The sequence below is a fragment of the Panthera pardus genome, unplaced genomic scaffold (assembly GCF_024362965.1).
Source record: "Panthera pardus isolate Hobbes unplaced genomic scaffold, ASM2436296v1 HiC_scaffold_24, whole genome shotgun sequence".
In the NCBI taxonomy this organism is placed as follows: domain Eukaryota; kingdom Metazoa; phylum Chordata; class Mammalia; order Carnivora; family Felidae; genus Panthera; species Panthera pardus.
Genome location: NW_026526810.1, coordinates 55413373 through 55431136, shown reverse-complemented (window position 1 = coordinate 55431136; position 17764 = coordinate 55413373).

Here is a 17764-nt window from a genome sequence, read left to right as displayed (position 1 = left end):
ATGCTCATCTTCCGGCTGAGGCGAAATGAAGTGCCCTGGTCACACACCGGTAAGAGGTGGAATGAAGATTTGAATCTGGGTGCATTGCCTTCAGGGCCACCCACCTTGATGCTCAGTCTCCGTGCAGGAGAGGCAAATGAGCACAGCCCGAAACTTTCAGATGTCCCAAAGAGGTTCTGGGAAGGGAGCAGGAGACGGTGAAAAGGGAGGGAAGAGTTGGCCAACTCTGGGCAGAGTAGAAAAACCCGGGACTCCACTCTCCACCTATCACCATCCCCTCCCTCCTCGTTGGTATGTATCCCCATCCCAAGCCCTACCCCACCACCACATGCACTGGCAGAATCCTGCCTTCTGGTCCTTAATCCTCGGATTCGAGGCCCAACTCAGCATTTTCTGGCTATCTCTAAAGGAAAGTCACTTCTCTGATCCCTATGGCCTCCATTTCCTCAACAGTAAAATGGGAATATCTTCCTCCACTGCTATGCGGGAGTTAAATGAGATAATGTATATAAAAGTACTTGATAAGTGAGAAAGCCTGGTAGGAAAGCTGTGTTTCATCATTACTTCCCCCTCCTACTCAGGCAGTGCCCCGAGTACAAATTTCTGTCCTCCAAACACCCTCCCCTCCACCCCCACCAAAACCCTAGTCTCTCACTGACCTCAGCTAACCACACAGAGGCAACCCATCTGGCAGCTAAATCATGCTAACAGGTTCATGACAAATGATTACATACGTCACACTCCATCTTTGGAAGAAACTTGGGCAACATTAAACAAAGGCTCTAATGGTGGGATTTCAGGTGCTGGGACTGTGGGGACATGCAAAGGAAATCCCAGCGCCCCTGGGCCACGTGCCTGGAAGGTCTGCTGTGTACAGAATCGGGTGGTGGCACTCATGAAACAGTGACCTTTAACAGGTTCCCCCCTTCTCATCAATAATTTCCTTCCTTGCTGAACCTCAGGAAGGAGAGGGCCACCACTCCCCATACTGTACAGGGGAAACTAGGACCAAGAAAAGCGTGCATGGCTATTGCTCAATCGGTCCCAGCCAGGCTTCCTCCTCCCCCATGGGTCTAGTGAGTGGGAGGAGGAGCCCCTTTATTCACAATGATTACGGGTCCCAACATTTTTAATTTCCTGCCTGGAAGTCAAGGACAGATAATTACATGGCAAGAGTTTCTGCACAAATTACCCAGGTGTCTTAACTCCCAAAAGTAACAGATGCTGTTCATCTCTTGGCCTCTGTCATCATTCATCCTCGATTGTCCGGGGGAGCCCATTCCACCGCTCCAAGAGACCAGCAGACGCAGATTTATATAGGGAAACCTAGACAGACACAATGAACAGACTCCCTGTCAGATCCGAGCCAAGTCCTGGTAATAACATCAATGAATCACTGACTTTAGTGAGTCACCATATCAAACTGCAAGAGGTTCCAAGATCTTTCTAGTCCAACCCATTACCATCGAGTTATTCACAAGTGAGAAAACTGACTGAGGCCCAGAGAGGGAAAGTGGCTTGCCCATGGTCACAAAGTTTGGTAATGGTAGAGAAGAGGCTGGAAGCCCTGAGTCCCAGCCCCATGCACTTTGCACTGCCCTTTATACCCCTGTGAATGCCCCCACGGGGCTGGAACAGAGGGTAGGATGGAAGGCATGGGCCTCATAATTAGCCAAAGGGCCCTTCAGGTTGTCTCCTGGCAGGTGGGCTCAGTGTCAGCCTCAGCCCTCCCTTGGGGAGGGAAGAGCCTGGGGCCCATCCTCACACCCCCCCGGCGCCAGGCCTCGGATTAGAGGCTATAGGAGGCGGCTTCCTGCTTGGCCCTCATCCAAGGCCATTTCACAATGGGGGGAAGAACGCTGGGCTGAGAGTCCCGGGTGACTGCTCACTCCACCCCTACCTCAGCCCCTCTTAGACCCCCTGGGGAGAATAAGCCAGGCCCCTCATGAGATTTGGGGTGAGGAAGGGAGACGGAGACTGGAGAGCCCCATTGGTAGTGTTCTAGGGGCAGTGCCCTGGAGTTGGGCGTGGGGGCCACCTGTGGCAGCTGCCCACCCTTCTTTCTTCTCCCATGCACCAGCAAGCAGTGGTGCTGGGGAAATTCTTTGTAGGGCAGGAGGTGCTCCATTCAGACCAGCTCATAACACTCTTTTTAGTAGTCAGAGGGGAACCTGTAAACAAGCTGGGAGAAGGAAAGGCCTTGATCAGCTTCCTGTAATGAGGCATCATGACTACCAGGAGAAAATTCCAGGGAGGGGAACCCAAGTCATCTTCCTTCTCTTCCCAACATGCCTTAGTCTGGGGTGACTGTGATTCAGGCAGGAATCAAGACAGAGACATTAGGAACCTTCCATGGGGATTTATTGTGCCCTTACAGCAGGATCAGCTCTGAGCTCAGCTCCATAAGGGATCTTGTTTAAAGAAGGAGGTAGTGGTTAGGTACCCAAATTCTCCTGTCTTTAAGTCTTAAAGAGGAGACAAGACAAACCCAGGTAAAATGTCAAACCACAAAACAAGGTAGTGTGAGGTTGGGGCCCCCATTCTCATGCTGGACAGTCCAGTATGGCCAGTGGGGAGGCAGGGGTAGTCCCTGTGGACAAGGCCGAGGGGGCCCACAGGTTGGGGGAGAATGGCTCTGCAAAGATGGTGGGAGAGGTCTCCAAGACAGGGAAGGGGAGACAAGGCAGGAATGTACATGTACATTCAAGAGGCAAGACCACATGTGCACAGTAACAAGACTGGAAACGTGCCTGGCCATGAGCTGCTTTCTTCCTCTGTGCTCTCATTCCTTGAACACAGTCCTTCTCTGTGTCCATGGGACGCGGCTGGCCTACCAAGGCAGGTGACCACGTGGAGAGCTTGGCCAGGGTGTGGGGGGTGCCCAGGAGTTCAGCCCCTCCGTAGAGAAGCCCTCTGACAACAGGAAGCAGCTGCGGTAGGCTCCAGGGCTGTGCCGGTGTCTGTCACTCTCTTTCCACCCTGGTTCAGCCCCTGCAGAACAAACTGTTCTTTGAGAAGCTCTGGGGACAGAGGGCCCACACCTGCTCCCCAGGTCGGTTTGGACAAGCCCCCATCAGCCCAGGCTGGGAGCCCAGCAGAGCTGTGACACGGCTCAGCAGCCCCCCTCACTCCCGCCTCCTCCCCTGGAGCCCTGCTGCAGTTCACTGAGGCAACAAAACCCAAAACAAGACCTTTGTGGGGAAACAGGACTGACTCTTAATAAGGACCTCATCCTGGAACTTCCAGAGGTGTCTCTAAAATTAGGACCTAAAAAAAATAAAATAATAATAATAATTAGGAGCTAAACTCCAGGTCCCCAAGTCTAAATTGAGTGCAGAAAGAATGGCAGCTGAAAGTCAAAACTTGTTCTAATCTTAATCTTAAATTCTAATCTTAATCCTCCCGCTTAGCAGCTGTGTGACCATAGACACGACAGGGCCCTTGGCTGGACTTCAGTCTCCTCCCTGTAACGTGGGAAGTTGAAATTCGTGAGCTCTGAGGTACTTCCAGTTTTTTTTTTTTTTAATTTTTTTTTTTAACGTTTATTTATTTTTGAGACAGAGAGAGACAGAGCATGAACAGGGGAGGGGCAGAGAGAGAGGGAGACACAGAATCTGAAACAGGCTCCAGGCTCTGAGCTGTCAGCACAGAGCCCGACGCGGGGCTCGAACCCACGGACCGTGAGATCATGACCTGAGTCGAAGTCGGATGCTTAACCGACCGAGCCACCCAGGCGCCCCCCTTCCAGTTTTAAAATATGAGAATCTGGTACTCCGAGATAGCTGTGGGCTTGCTATAGTGACTGTCTGGGGCTGGCAGGTGCTGGGAGAGATGCTAGGATGGGAATCCAGTTGAGGCCTACATAAAATGGAATCGGATTCAATTTAGGACCTGAGATGGATGGTTTCAGTTCCCCAGATCCCCCTGACAAAGAGATGTGGGTCTGCTGGACTGAGAAAACCTCAAGAAGAGCTAATTTTATACAGGATTCCCCAATGCTTGGTGAAGAGCTAGAATCCTTCCAGAGAGTTTGAGGTCATCCTCAGTCAGAGCCCCTCATGCCCAATTTGGAAGGAAGGAACTGGGAGAAGGGGCAGCTTGAGAGCAGAGGATGGGGTGTGGAGATAACAGAAAGGAAAGATCCCAGCCCTCCCAATGCTCTTCCCCACATAATTTGCTCCTTACAATTCCTTCATCTGGGGACCAATCCTTTCGTGCCACAGTTACAGCTAAACCTTGCCAGGGAGCATTTAATTCTCATGATGGTGCAATTGACAAGAGTCTACTTTTCTCGGCCCCAGGGTATGCCGGGAGAGGTTTTACCAGGCTGTGAGGAGTGGGAGAGGAAGAAAGGGGAGGTCCAGATATCACAGAAGTCATGCTTTTTTCTGAAGCCAGATCTAGGCCCTCTGGCTCAGACCAATTCCCTGTGGGCAGTGATGTGGGAGACACCTTGGGCTTCCTAAATGTGTCTGGTTTGCTTTCTGACCCTCCACAATGTACTTTCCGGGCCCCGGCAGCCCCTGAGAAGAAGAGCCCACTTGAGCTCCCATAGATCTGCTACCTGCTAGGCTTCCAGAGCGGGGTGGGGGAGAGGCTGGTAACACTCCTCTCTGGCCTCCCCATCAGATCACCCGTGTGGCTTAGGTGCAACAGACTCTGCCTGAAGCTGTTTAAAAAGGAACCACAACCCTAGGCTCTTGAAGGCAGCTTCAGCACAGGGTGGAGTGTGTGGAGTGGAAGGGAGGGGGCGAGGGTGTGGGAGGAGGGGACACGTCACTCTCTACTGGCCTTTAGTCTGCAGGGCTGCACGCTGCCAAGACTGATGCTGGCAAAAAGCAAAGGGAGAGAGGAGGAAGGCCAAACTGAGACAATGTGTCGTGCTTCTCCACCGTAGCCCAGGGCAATGTAGACAAGGGCTTGGCATGCTCCCACCTGTGCGTGCCCGGGACACATGTGCACCCACGTGGGCACATAGGCATACGTGCACCACGAGAGGGGGGGTATTTGTTAACGTGGGCGTGCACTGGTCATCACAAAAAAGAAGATGCCGAAACCCTGCATTTACCATCAAGGCCAATGGTGCCGGGAGCTCTAGAGCAGAGCCTCCCACCGCCAGGCGCCTGCCCATCCCCCCCCCCCCCCCATCTGCTTCTCATAGAAACAGAGGAGGAAGAGAGGTGGAGAGGACTGCAGCAGAGGCTTCTTCTAGGACTACTGGCCAGGCCAGCAGCCTTCCTCACGGCAGTACAGCTCCCTCCTACTCACCAAGGAGCATTGACTGAGCCACTCCTTTGCCTGAGGCACTCACCAAGTACCACCTCAAAATATTTGCTGTCTAGCAGGAAGGGAAGGCTTTGGGCAAACACGGATGGGCCTCGGGGCAGCTTCTCCAGTGCCAAGCTGTGAAGGAGGTGGACTCGGAAGGAAGAAAGGGTTTGGGAAGGCAAAGAGTCCTGGACTAGTACAGTGGGAAGTGAAAGCGACATTTCAGGCGAGAGGAGGGATTGGGAGTGCACGTGATTTATAGGGAAGGTTAGAAGGAGGCCCCTGTCGTTGTTCTGACACATCTTTGACACCAACTGAATTCCTTCGATTCAGTGTCAGCTGTGACACTGACCGCCCAGAGTTAGCGTCATATCCCACAGGTTAAAGGGCAGAGTTGGGGCGCCTGGGTGACTCAGTCAGCGGAGCGTCCGACTTTCGACTTCAGCTCAGGTCATGATCTCGCAGTTTGTGAGTTCAAGCCTCGCATCGGGCTCTGTGCTGACAGCTCAGAGCCTGGAGCCTGCTTCAGATTCTGGGTCTCCTTCTCTCTCGCTGCCCCTCCCCCACTTGCACTCTGTCTCTCTCTGTCTCAAAAGCGAATAAACGTTAAAAAAATAAAAACAATTTTAAAAAAAGGGCAGAGTCCCCAAAGACTGCTTTTAACTCAGATGCCAGAGGTAAATGGGGATCCCAGGCTACCCACACTTTTGTAGGACTCAGCTAAAAGTTCAGGGTTCCCACTACCCCATTTCATGTTCGATAATTTGCTAGAATGATTCACAGAACTCACTAACAGTGCTATACTTATACTTAGAGTTTTATTATAAAATACAACTTGAGCATGCCAGCCAAGGGAAAGAGATCTAGGGAAGCTGGGGGTGGGGGGTGGGGGGAGCAGGGCTCCATGCCCTCTCCTCATGGAATCAGGTGTGTCACCTACCAGCACATCAATGTGTTCACCAACCAGGAAGCTCTTTGAGTTTCAGTGTCCAGAGAGTTTTGGGTTTTTTTTTTTTTGAAGTTTATTAATTTATTTTGAGAGAGAGAGAGCAAGCAAGCAAGGTAGGGGCAGAGAGAGAAGAGAGAGGATCCCAAGCAGGCTCTGCACTACTACTCGGGGATCCATCCCACCAATCATGAGATTGTGACCTGAGTCGAAATCAATAAGCATTGGATGCTTAACCGACTGAGCCACCCAGCTGCCCCTCAGTGTCCAGAGTTTTTATACGGGGCTTCATTCCATAGGGATGATGAATTAAATCATTAACCACACAAGTGCATTCCATCTCTAGCCCCTTCCTCTCCCCTGAGGTCGGGAGTGGGACGAGGGTGAAATCCCCAACCCTCTAGTCATACCGTTCTGGTCTTCCCACTGTCATTTCCGGCAGGGCCAGCCCCTCCCTGAAAACTATCGAAGAGCCCACCCTAAGTCATCTTATTAGAACAAACAGGGATGGTGGAAAGGGCTCCTTAAGAGAAAAAAAGACACTCCTATTACTCAGGATGTAATAAGGGTTTTTGAAGCTCTGTGCCAGGAAAGGGGGTCAAAGACCAAATATACATATTTTGTTATACCACGGTTATAATAGACTATTCCTGTGGGGCAAATAAGGTGGAGCTGAGGTTGGAAAGGTAGGAAGGGGCAATTTTATAAGGTCAGAAACGGAATGGTAAGAGAGGGAGGAAGCACCGACTTCCAGCCTAAGAAAGTGGAGGCAGAGCAAAAGGAGAGACAACTCCCCGAATTTAGTATCTTGACAATCTTTCATCTTATGTAAATAATATGTTTAGTTTACTCCAAGGTGTTTCATCCAGAAGGAAGAGGCATCTCTCAGTCTCTGCACTGGCACCAAGGCCCGAAGGACGTAGGTCTGCCTTTTCTCAACCCTACCTATTGTCATTCCCCCAGTTCAAATACCACCTTAGCCAAAGTCAGTTGGTTAAGCATCCAACTTGGGCTCAGGTCCCGATCTCCCAGTTCCGCTCAGTAATCAGTATGAAAATTCTTGGGATATTTTATATCTTTTGTACCAAAACTTTGCAATCTGACATGCGTTTTGTACTCACAACCCATCTGCACTGAGACTAGCCACGTTGTGAGTGTTCACGGCCATAGGGGCCTCGCGGCTACCAGTTCGTGAGTTAGAGCCCCGTATCAGGCTGTGTGCTGACAGCTCAGAGCCTGGAGCCTGTTTCAGATTCTGGGTCTCCCTCTCATTTTCTCTGCTTCTCCCTGGCTCCCACTGTCTCTCTCTCAAAAATAAATAAACATTGAGAAAAAAAAACTAAAAAAAAATATATATATATATACCACCTCCTTGTTGAAGCCTTCCCTGATTCCCCAGTGGGAAGTTACCCTGCTCTGAATTCCAAATGCCGTCTGAGTCAGTCAGTCCCCTACTGCCCTATGTCATGACATAATTATAATCTCCCCAGTTGGATTCTAAGCACCTTGCCTTACGCCTTTCTGCTTCAACCAGCGCTGTGTGTCCTGTATAACATTTGTGAGCTCTCTATAGACATTCGCTATCGTCACTGACCCCTCTTCCCTGAAGAACTCGGTGCCTTCCCTTGAAGAGCCCGGTCTCTCTGAAGAGAGTGTGAATGTCTATCTCTCCGAATGGAGTATGACAGAGTATGAATGTCTGTTCCACCAGACTGTGAGCTCTTCCGGGGCAAGGACACATCTCTACATTTTAGGCCTTAGCACACCTTACAAGTAGTGGGTGCTCAGACATGTGTGTAGAATGAATTCACTTCCTCCTAGAAAATGTCACCTTTCTCAGATTTAGGAAAGATTAAGACAGTAGGGGGATGAGTTATACCAGGAAGAAAGGGGTGGGGGGTGCTTAAAACAGAGGTAAGGCTGGCCTTTCCCACGGGATCCTGCACCTCCCGGGCCTCTTGCCAGAAGCCTGCTCTTGCTGGGTACTCTGTCAGCAGCCAGGGAAACTGGCAGGATGAGAAGACCTCGGGCAAGCAGGCAGGCAGATGGACACCATGGAGCACCACAGTAACCTCTGGGGGGCAGGCGTAGCTGTAAGGAACCCTTCTGGGAACCATGTGAAAGCTTTCCCCTTGAATGGCTTCCAGCCCCTTTGACAACCCTAGAGCAGTGTCCAAACCATGGTTTACTCAACACTAATGGTTACCACTGGGAGGCCCCGGGCTGAGAGAGAGCAGGCCAGCTCAGCCACCGGCCCCTCCTCTGAGGCCGAGCCTAATGCTCCCTGCGACAGGCCCAGAGGCTGGAGGGTGTTGTGTGCCACGCTCTGAGGATGAGGGTCCCCTTTCTCTCCCCCCGGGAGGGTCCCGTGACATAGGAAGCCTGACATGAAAAGGGACATGATACCCAAGGTTTCTCAGTGGCCTCCAAAGTGGGCCAGAGTCAGTGATGGTACATTGGCTTCTCTCTGCAGGCTTCAGGGACTCTCTGGCCGGGGGGGAGGGGGGGTTCTCTCACACCCCTGGATCACAAGTTCTTTGAGCTTTTTGTGATCATGTACCCACCTCACGCTCCCGAGCATGGTACCTGGCATCTTGGGGAAGCCACAGTCTGGGAATGGGAGGAATGGAGAAGGCTTGCTCCCAAGAAATAGTTAATCCTCTCCCCTTCCCCCAGGCCCCTTGCACCTGCAGGCTGCGGTGTGTGGTTTCCCACAGCTGCAGCTGGCTCTGCAGCAGCCCCCTCCCTTGGAGGGAACCTGAGAGGCCCCTGGCCTAAGGCGCCTGGGAGGGGCTTCTCACCCAGGGTCAGGCTGCTGGGGGTGGCCTGGGAGGGTCTTGTAGCCCTCTGACCTGGACCCAACATAGGGAGTGCTCCGGTTGAGTGACCAAAGCTGGGAGGGGTCTGCTGGGCTTCCTGCTAAAGCCAAAGGCACGGACTCCAGTTGGGGAGGTGGCCAAGACCCTCTCCACCGGGACTTTCAGCCTCTCCCTTGCTTCAGTGCCACTGACTTCTGGAAGAAGCTGATGATCTCTTTAGTGTGGGCTTGGCATTCTCCCTGGGGGTGGGGAGGAGCAGAGCTCCTCTAAAGGCAGGACTGGGTGAGTTGGGTGTGAGAGGTGAGAGGGAAGGACAGGAAGGAAGAGGAGGAAGTGAGATTTGGCAGAGCCAGACCTCTGCTGGTCAAGACAGCCTTGAACCCACCATACTAGGATTCTGACGGTCTCTGTTCTCTATGTAGCCTAAAGAGGGGCAGGTTGCCACAGAGGCTGGGAAGATACCCAGTTGACCTCTAGGCCAGACAAATGTGTTCAAGGGACGCCTCTGAACTCTATTCTCAAGGCAACAAAGCAATAAGTGTGGGAGCTTTCCTGCTAGGACATTTCCCTCAGGACAAGTTAAGAAGGTCCTGAGGCTCAGCCCAGAGCTAACAGCCTGCCCAACTGCCCAATGCCCCGCCCTTGGCCTCTGGGCATGTACCCAGATCTCAGGGGGACATCTGGCTGATGCCATAAGGAGCGCTCCACCCCGGGTAACAGCTGAGGGTTGTTCACTTGGGTACAGAGCCAAGGCTGGGGAGATGGAAGAATGGGAAGGTAGGAATCTGATAGGCACAAGCCAGGACCGGGCCCAGGGCTCTGGCTAATCTCACGTCCAGCTCCAGGCAAATTGCTTCAATTCAACACTTTTTCTGTGAGGCCCTGTGGCCTCTGGTTCAGGGCTTCGGTGGCCTCCAGTCTGCAGAAAAAGCCCAGCTTCCCCTAGGAGACAACTCCTCCACCCAGGATGGAAAGAGGGAGGGCTGTTTGGCAAAGGAGGCTTGAAAGGAAACAGAGCTACCCATCTGCAGAAACCCCTGAGTCAGACGTGGGGAGGAGGGAGAGAGAGGGCCCAGCAGAAGCCCGAATTTGGTCCTCAGTCCCCTGCCTCAGGAAGACGCCTGCTGCAAGGTGGCAGCCAGGCCTGTGGGAGGTGAGGGTACGTGCCGGGCAGGCTTTGCTCTTGGCTCTCTCGTAACCTGACACTCCTAAGGGTATAACTGATGCCAACCACCCATGCGAGTGCCAGGAGTCCATCGTGTACTCCAGACTTGTGCTTGGCCGGTTTGCTGCAGCGCCACGTGGCCAAGAGCGGGGAGTTCTGGCCGGGTGTCAGATGCCCACTATGTTTTACCCTCAGGCATACAGAGGCAAGGCCCTGTGAGAGAACTCTGAGCCGAGAAGAGGGAGCCAGCCAGTGTAGAAGGCCCATGAGGAGGTGATCCTACCTACGCTAGGTCGTCTATTTAGTGATTGATGCTTTCATTGCTGTTATTACACTGTTCAGTGTTTACTCATGTTGGCATCCAGACCCCAGGCGTCAGGAACGTTCCAGGAATTCTATCATTGGGAGAGCTACGGCACACATCCGGAGTGCCACCTGCTGACTTCTGACTTAACAGCATTGCTTTTCACTTTGCTCCAATTCATCCATTTGGACCCTTCTCCAAGACCAAAATGCTCCGTTACTGAGTTAGGGATCTTTCTCTTCATGCATTTATTTTGTATTTCTCTCAACAAATCTTTAGTGAGTGCCTACTGTGTGCCAGCCGTTGTGCTGCTGTTGGGAACACACTGATGAATAAACGAGACCCCTCCTTGGTGAGCTCACGTCACAGCCAACGTGGACTGGCCCAACTATGGGCACCCAACATGGCCCAATTATGGGCACCCAAACGTGACTACTGAGCACTTTCAATTTCTTGAAAAAAAGATCGTAAAGTCCTTAGAAAATGAGAACTTCCCCCCGCAAATAGGACTGTGATTTTTTCAATATATTTTTATGTATTTTATTTTAAAATACGTAATACGGGGGCGCCTGGGTGGCTCAGTAGGTTAAGCATCTGGCTTTGGCTCAGGTGGTGATCTCAAGGTTCATGGGTTCCAGCCCTGCTTCGGGCTCACTGCTGTCAGTGTGGAGCCCACTTTGGACCCTCCATTCCTCTTTCTATCTCTGCCCCTCACCTGTTCATGCTATTTCTCTCTCTCTCAGAAATAAATAAATATTTTTAAAATTTAAAATATGTGATATGGTCCTATGGTTCCAACATAAAAATGATATAAAAAAATCTCAGTGAGAAGTCTTCCTTCTAATTTTCTCCTAACAGTTCCCATTTCTCATATAAAAATTTGCAGATCCTTCCAGTATTTCTTTACGTAAATATATTTTCTTAGTCTGTCTCTTTATTATTCAATAGGTAGCTTACTACTAAGTAATCATGGTTTTTCTTGATAATATGTTCTAGGGATTGCATTATATCCATGCATAGAGGGTTTTCCATCTTTTTCTTATAGCTGCGAAGTGTTCTTTATTCTATTTTTAACGTTTATTTATTTATTGTGAGGGAGAGAGAAAGAGCGAATGTGTGGGCAAGGAAGGGGCAGAGAGAGAAGGAGAGAGAGAATCCCAAGCAGGTTCCGCACCGTCAGCACGGAGCCTGACGTGGGGTGGGGCTTGATCTCAATAGCCGTGAGATCAGGACTTGAGCTGAAATCAAAAGTTGGACACTTGACCGACTGAGCCACCCAGGTGCCCCAAATGTTTCCTGTTCTAAACCACTCCTCTATTAACGTACTAGGTGACCAGTCTCTAATCTTTTGTGGTCAATCGGTGCCAGATGTGTGCCTTCCAATGTGCACAGGTACCAGGGTCCAAGGGTTCACACATTTGTAATTTAGAGAAATATTGCAACTGTCTTCCATAGAGGTTGTGCCATGTTCATTCCCACCGGCAATGTGGGAAAAGGCCTATTTTACCACCAGGCTGAGATTTTTTTAAAGTCAAGGAAGGAGTCAATATCAACACCAAAGCAGTGAGGCAAGCAGAAGGCCAGGTCCAGAGCAGCAGCCTGGAGCACTAAGCTTGGCCGACGATGGTGCACAGATAGCTGAGGACTGGGTGTCCTAGGCCATGGTGTCTTATTTTTGTTCGAGTAGTAACCCCCACAGCCAATAAAAAGGGTACCCTTCCCTAGGGGAATGAGAGACTCCAGGAAAAGATTCTATGAGGCGAGCCTGAGGAGAGTGAGTTTAGTTGGTGCATGTGCATGACGAGGGGGGTATACATGAGTAAGGACCATAAGATCCAGCGGAAAGAGAATAAATGTGCACTACAGCATGCTGGGTTTTCATGAGACCTAGGGAACAACTTGTAACTTTGAAGGTATCTCATGCAGTTTTAGTGAGTGTAAGGAACTGTGGGAATCTCTCGGTGGGATTCCCAGAAGCATCATCCAATCATTTGTGCAGAAAAAGCCAAATACCAACTGCGTGCCCGGCGCTGTTCTAGGTGCTGAGTATACAAGCGTGAACAGGACAAAATCCCTGCACTATGGAGGTCTAGAGGAGGAGAAAGCCGGTAAACAAGTAAAGAAAACAAATAAGTAAACATTTCAGACAGTAAGGAGAAAGGGTAGAAATGGAGGAGCCGGCGGGGGGCGGGGAGGCTACTGGAAAAAAGGGAAGTGACATTTGGGCAGGCAACTGGATCGTGAGCAGCCCGTTCATGGATCTGAGAAAGATATTTCGGGGCAAAGGCAAGGCAAGGGTCAAGGTTCCCCAGGGTGAAGGAGTGGGGCCTATTCACAGCACAATCAGCAAGGATGGAGGAGGCGGACCAGGAGAGGCAGACAGCAAACTGGGGAGCCTCAGGTGGGTACCAGACCACAGCAACGAGTTTGGGTCTTAACCTAAGAATAACCAGAAAAGAAACTGGTCACAAAGGCACATGTTGCATGATTCTATTTATGTGAAATGTCCAAAATAGGCAAATCTGTAGAGATAGAAAGTAGCTTAGGGGTGCCTGGGTGGCTCAGTCAGTTAAGCATCTGACTTCGGCTCAGGTCATGATCTCACAGCTCTTGAGTTCAAGTCCCGTGTCAGGCTCTGTGCCGACAGCTCAGAGCCTGGAGCCTGCTTCAGATTCTGTGTCTCCCTCTCTCTCTCTGTCCCTCCCCTGCTTGCACTGTCTCTCTCTCCAAAATAAATAAACACTAAAACATTTTTTTTAAAAGAAAGAAAGAAAGAAACTGGATTAGTCTCTAAAGTAGATTAGCCCAGGGCCAGGAGGGTCAAGAGGAAACGAACAGTGAATACTAATGGATACAGGGTTTTTTGGAGAGGGGGAGCGGTGATGATGATGAAAATGTTCTAAAATTGATTATGGTAATGGTCACAAAATCCTGTAAATATACTAAAAAAAAATCCACTGAATTGTATACTTCAAATGGGTGAATTATATGGTATGTGAATTATATTTCAATAAAGCTGTTATTTAAAAGCGATAATGGGAGGACTGCTTTAATCAGGGGAGTAGCATTATCATTCAGTCTGCTGTGGGAGAATAAACTGTAAGGGAGCAAGAACAGAGGCGGGAGATGGTTGGGAGGCCAGCCAAAGGGGATGGTGACTTGGCCTGGGCTGGTGACTTTGTGAGCAAAGTTAATGAGGAGGTCAGACTGGGGTATATTTTAAAGCTATGGTTTGATAAGAAATTGGATGTGAGAGGTGAGGGAGAGAGACGAAACCAGGCCATTTAAGCTTCAGTTGAAGGGGCGCCTGAGTTGGTTAAGCGTCTGACTCTTGATTTCGGCTCAGGTCCTGATCTCATGGTTCATGAGTCTGAGCCCCATATCGGGCTCTGCCCTGACAATGCAGAGCCTGCTTGGGATTCTCTCTCTCTCTCTCTCTCTCTCTCTCTCTCTGCCCCTCCCCCATTTGTGCTCTCTCTTTCAAAAATAAATAAAAATAATAAACAAGCAAACAAACTTCAGTGGAGATGACTGGAAGAAAATTTGGATTGGGGAATGGACAGAGAATCAGAGCTCTCTTTTGGACAAGATAGGCCTCTGAGATGTCTACTAGGCAGGGGCAACATGAGGGTCAGAGTCACCACCACAGAGATGGCCAAATGCTAAGGGCCAGGAACCCTATGAGGAGGGCTCTGTCATTGTTCCCACATGTCTTGGGTACAACTTCAGATCCCCTACTGCCTCACTTCTGTTTCCAGTCACTGCTGCCGTTACCAGTTTTGCACAGGCCTTGACCAGTGTCGTGCAAATGCAGCTTTACAGTGTCCCTCCACATGCCTCTTACCTCCTGACTCCATGGTGCGTGGGACGTCCATGGAACCCACTTGACATTGACACATAAGCCACCCAGAAGTTAATGTCCATGGAGTAACTTGACAGGAGCCTATGGGTAAGTGCCCCTTCTTCTTCCCACAGGTTCTGAGACATTTCACAAAGCTTCTCAGAAGGTCCTGCGGGTTTGAGCAACAGTCACCCAATAGAGAGGGCCACCTTGTCCCCACACCTTTGATCAGCAGCCTTCTATCCATGTTTCACTCTTCCTCTTCCTCACTTCCATTCCCTGGGCCTGTCCCCCCAAATTAACTACTCGCACTTAAGCCTTTGTGTCAGGCTCCACTTTTGGGAGAGCCTGTGTAAGTCTCCATCTTACTGAGGCACCAGGGATAATTTAACAACTTTGTCACACAGCACATCAGTGCAGGGCAGGGATTCGCAGCCAGGCAAGAGCTCCAGGACTGGAGCTGCTGTTTCATTCTCTACTCTGTTCCCCATTGCCTCTTAAAGATTCCAACATCTTGATGGCATTTAAAGACACAGACCTTGGGGCGCCTGGGTGGCTTAGTTGGTTAAGTGTCTGCCTTCAGCTCAGGTGATGATCTCACGGTTCGTGAGTTCAAGCCCACATTGGGCCCACTGCTGTCAGCGACCCCGCTTCAGATCCCCTGTCCTCTTCTCTCTCTGCTCCTCCCCCGCTCACACTCTCTCTCTCTCAAAAAAACAAAAAAACTTAAAGACGTGGACCTAGATGGCATCTAACGAGGGAGAGACACTAAGTAGGGAAGAAGTCCTCACACCGTGCTAATTTAGATAATGAGAAGAGGAAGAACCAGTGAAGGGGCTTGAGAAAGAGGTGTTATCGAGGTAGGAGGAGGCCAGACCAGTGTGGAGGGCTGGACACCAAGGTTCATAGGAGGAGCGATTTCTCTAGGGTGCAGATGTTGCTGAGGGACTGAATAAGATGATCTGATCCTCGGATGTGCTGACAAGGAGGCCACTGGTGAGTTGGCCAAGTGCACTTTCAATGGAGTGACAGAGACAAAAGCTTAGCTGGGGTGGGCTAAGTGGGCATGGGGGTGAGGATGTGCAGAGGAAGGAAATGGGGCAGTAGCTAAAGAGGGTCAGAGGAGAGTTTGTTTTTTTAGGTGTGAGATGACAGCACGCTGATACCCTGAGGGGAAAGATCTGATAGAGAGGGGCAGTTGGGGAGCACAGGTGGGAGAAGGGTGATTTGGGGCGAAGTCCTGGAGGAATGAAGGGATTAGAATCTGGTGCACAGTGGAGGGGCTGGCGCAGAAATGGAGAGGAGGCCACCCATTGTAAGAAAGGAAGGCAGGTGCAGTGATGGTGACAAGACAGGTACTTTTCATACCATCGCATCTATTTCCTCAGTGAAATAAGAAGTGAGGTGGTTAGTAACAGCGGGGAACAGAGAGGAGGTGTTGAGGGTTGGAGAAGAGAGAAGAAGATGTGAAACACTCATCTGGAAAGTGGGGCAGTGAATTTTGTAGAGAAACACAATAGGATCACTGGGCAAGCTGAGTGCCCACTTGAGGTTTGTGGTCAGAAATGTAAAGTGCGGCTAGTCAGCTCGGCTGAGAATTTTCCCCAGTGATGTTCAGCTACTCGGTGCAGGTGCAGAGTAGGTAGGGCTTTGGGGTTAAGCAAGGTCGAGGTGTGTCAGCAGAGTCCAACTGAAGGGAAAGGGTCAAAGAGGGAAGGGCTTGTGCAAGGGGGTGATTATTGTCACGGGCCACAGAATCAGCTGGAGAGGAAGTTCACGAGGAGATAAAGGGACTGAGGGACAGCGAAAGAGGGTGAGTTCAGTGGAATGGAGGTCCCAACGGGGACAAAGAGTAGAGTAGAGACAATTGAGGAAATGAACTGAAACACACGAGGGGGTGATCAGAGAGTGGGATTCAGCGGTGCCCAGTTCTAGGCTATGGCCACAGGAGTGGAATCTGGTGGAGAGAGGTAGTCACAGACCACACAGGAGTGGTGGGCACTGGGTGGGTCATCTGTGTAGATGAACTTCCTGTCCACTATCTCTAAGATAGCTCCTTCACCTGCCTTTTCTCCTTTTGCAGTGTCTCTACCTCACATTATATTATGCACTACTGACTTATTTGTTAATTATCCTTGCTCTTGTGGTAATGGAGGACCTTGAGGGCTGTGACATTTTCTCTCTGATTTACTCCTGTACCTTCAATTCTAAGAACAGTGCCTGTTGTACAACATGTGCTCAACAATATTTGTTGAATGAAGGTATGGATGTTAAGATCTTGAAAGATAATGAAGGAGTGGTGGTGGAGAGGTAGATCGTGAGCCAGGCACTAGAATATTCTGTGAAGGAGTGGGAATGGCCTAGATTATGATAAATGCGTACAACTGGAAGGGATGGTGGCTGGTTTGATCTAATGGTGTGGCCTTCAAAGAAGATGGAGTTTGATTTTGTTTTTTAAATTTTTTAAACGTTTATTTATTATTTTTTTATTTTAATTTTTTTATTAATTTTTTTCTAATGTTTGTTTATTTTTGAGACAGAGAGAGACAGACCATGAACGAGGGAGGGTCAGAGAGAGAGGGAGACACAGAATCTGAAGCAGGCTCCAGGCTCTGAGCTGTCAGCACAGAGCCCGACGCGGGGCTCGAACTCACAGACTGTGAGATCATGACCTGAGCCAAAGTCGGCCGCTTAACCGACTGAGCCACCCAGGCGCCCAACGTTTATTTATTATTGAGAGACAGTGAGAGATAGAGCATGAGCAGGGGAGGGGCAGAGAGAGGAGGAGACACAGAATCTGAAGCAGGCTCCAGGCTCCAAGCTGTCAGCACAGAGCCCGACGTGGGGCTCAAACCCACAAATCGCAAGACCATGACCTGAGCCGAAGTCTGATGCTTAACTGACTGAGCCACCCAGGTGCTCCGGCAGATGGAGTTTTATTTATTCATTCATTTATTATTTTTTTTACTTGAAAGAGAGAGAGCAAGCACACGTGAGGTAGGGAGGGGCAGAGGGAGAGAGAGAGAGAGAGAGAGAGAGAGAGCAAGAGAGAGAGAATCCCAAGCAGATTCTACGCTTAGCATAGAGCCCAACACAGGGCTCGATGCCACGACCTTGGGATCATGACCTGAGCTGAATCAAGAGTTGGACACTTAACCGACTGAGCCACCCAGGTGCCCCAAAGATGGAGTTTTAAAAGTGGGAGGAAGAAGGAGAAAAATCCTAAAAATAGCCATCAGTAGCAAGAAGGACAACTCCCCACCTCTAGGCACACTGGTATGAGGGATGTGGGAGAAGAAATAGACACAAAAAGAGGTGGCTGCCAGGAAGTTTTGTTTTGCAGATCAGGGAGGTTTCCATTAGAGCAAGAAGGTGAAAGAATTTTCAGAAAGAAGGTTGAGTATATGGGGAGATTTTTTTA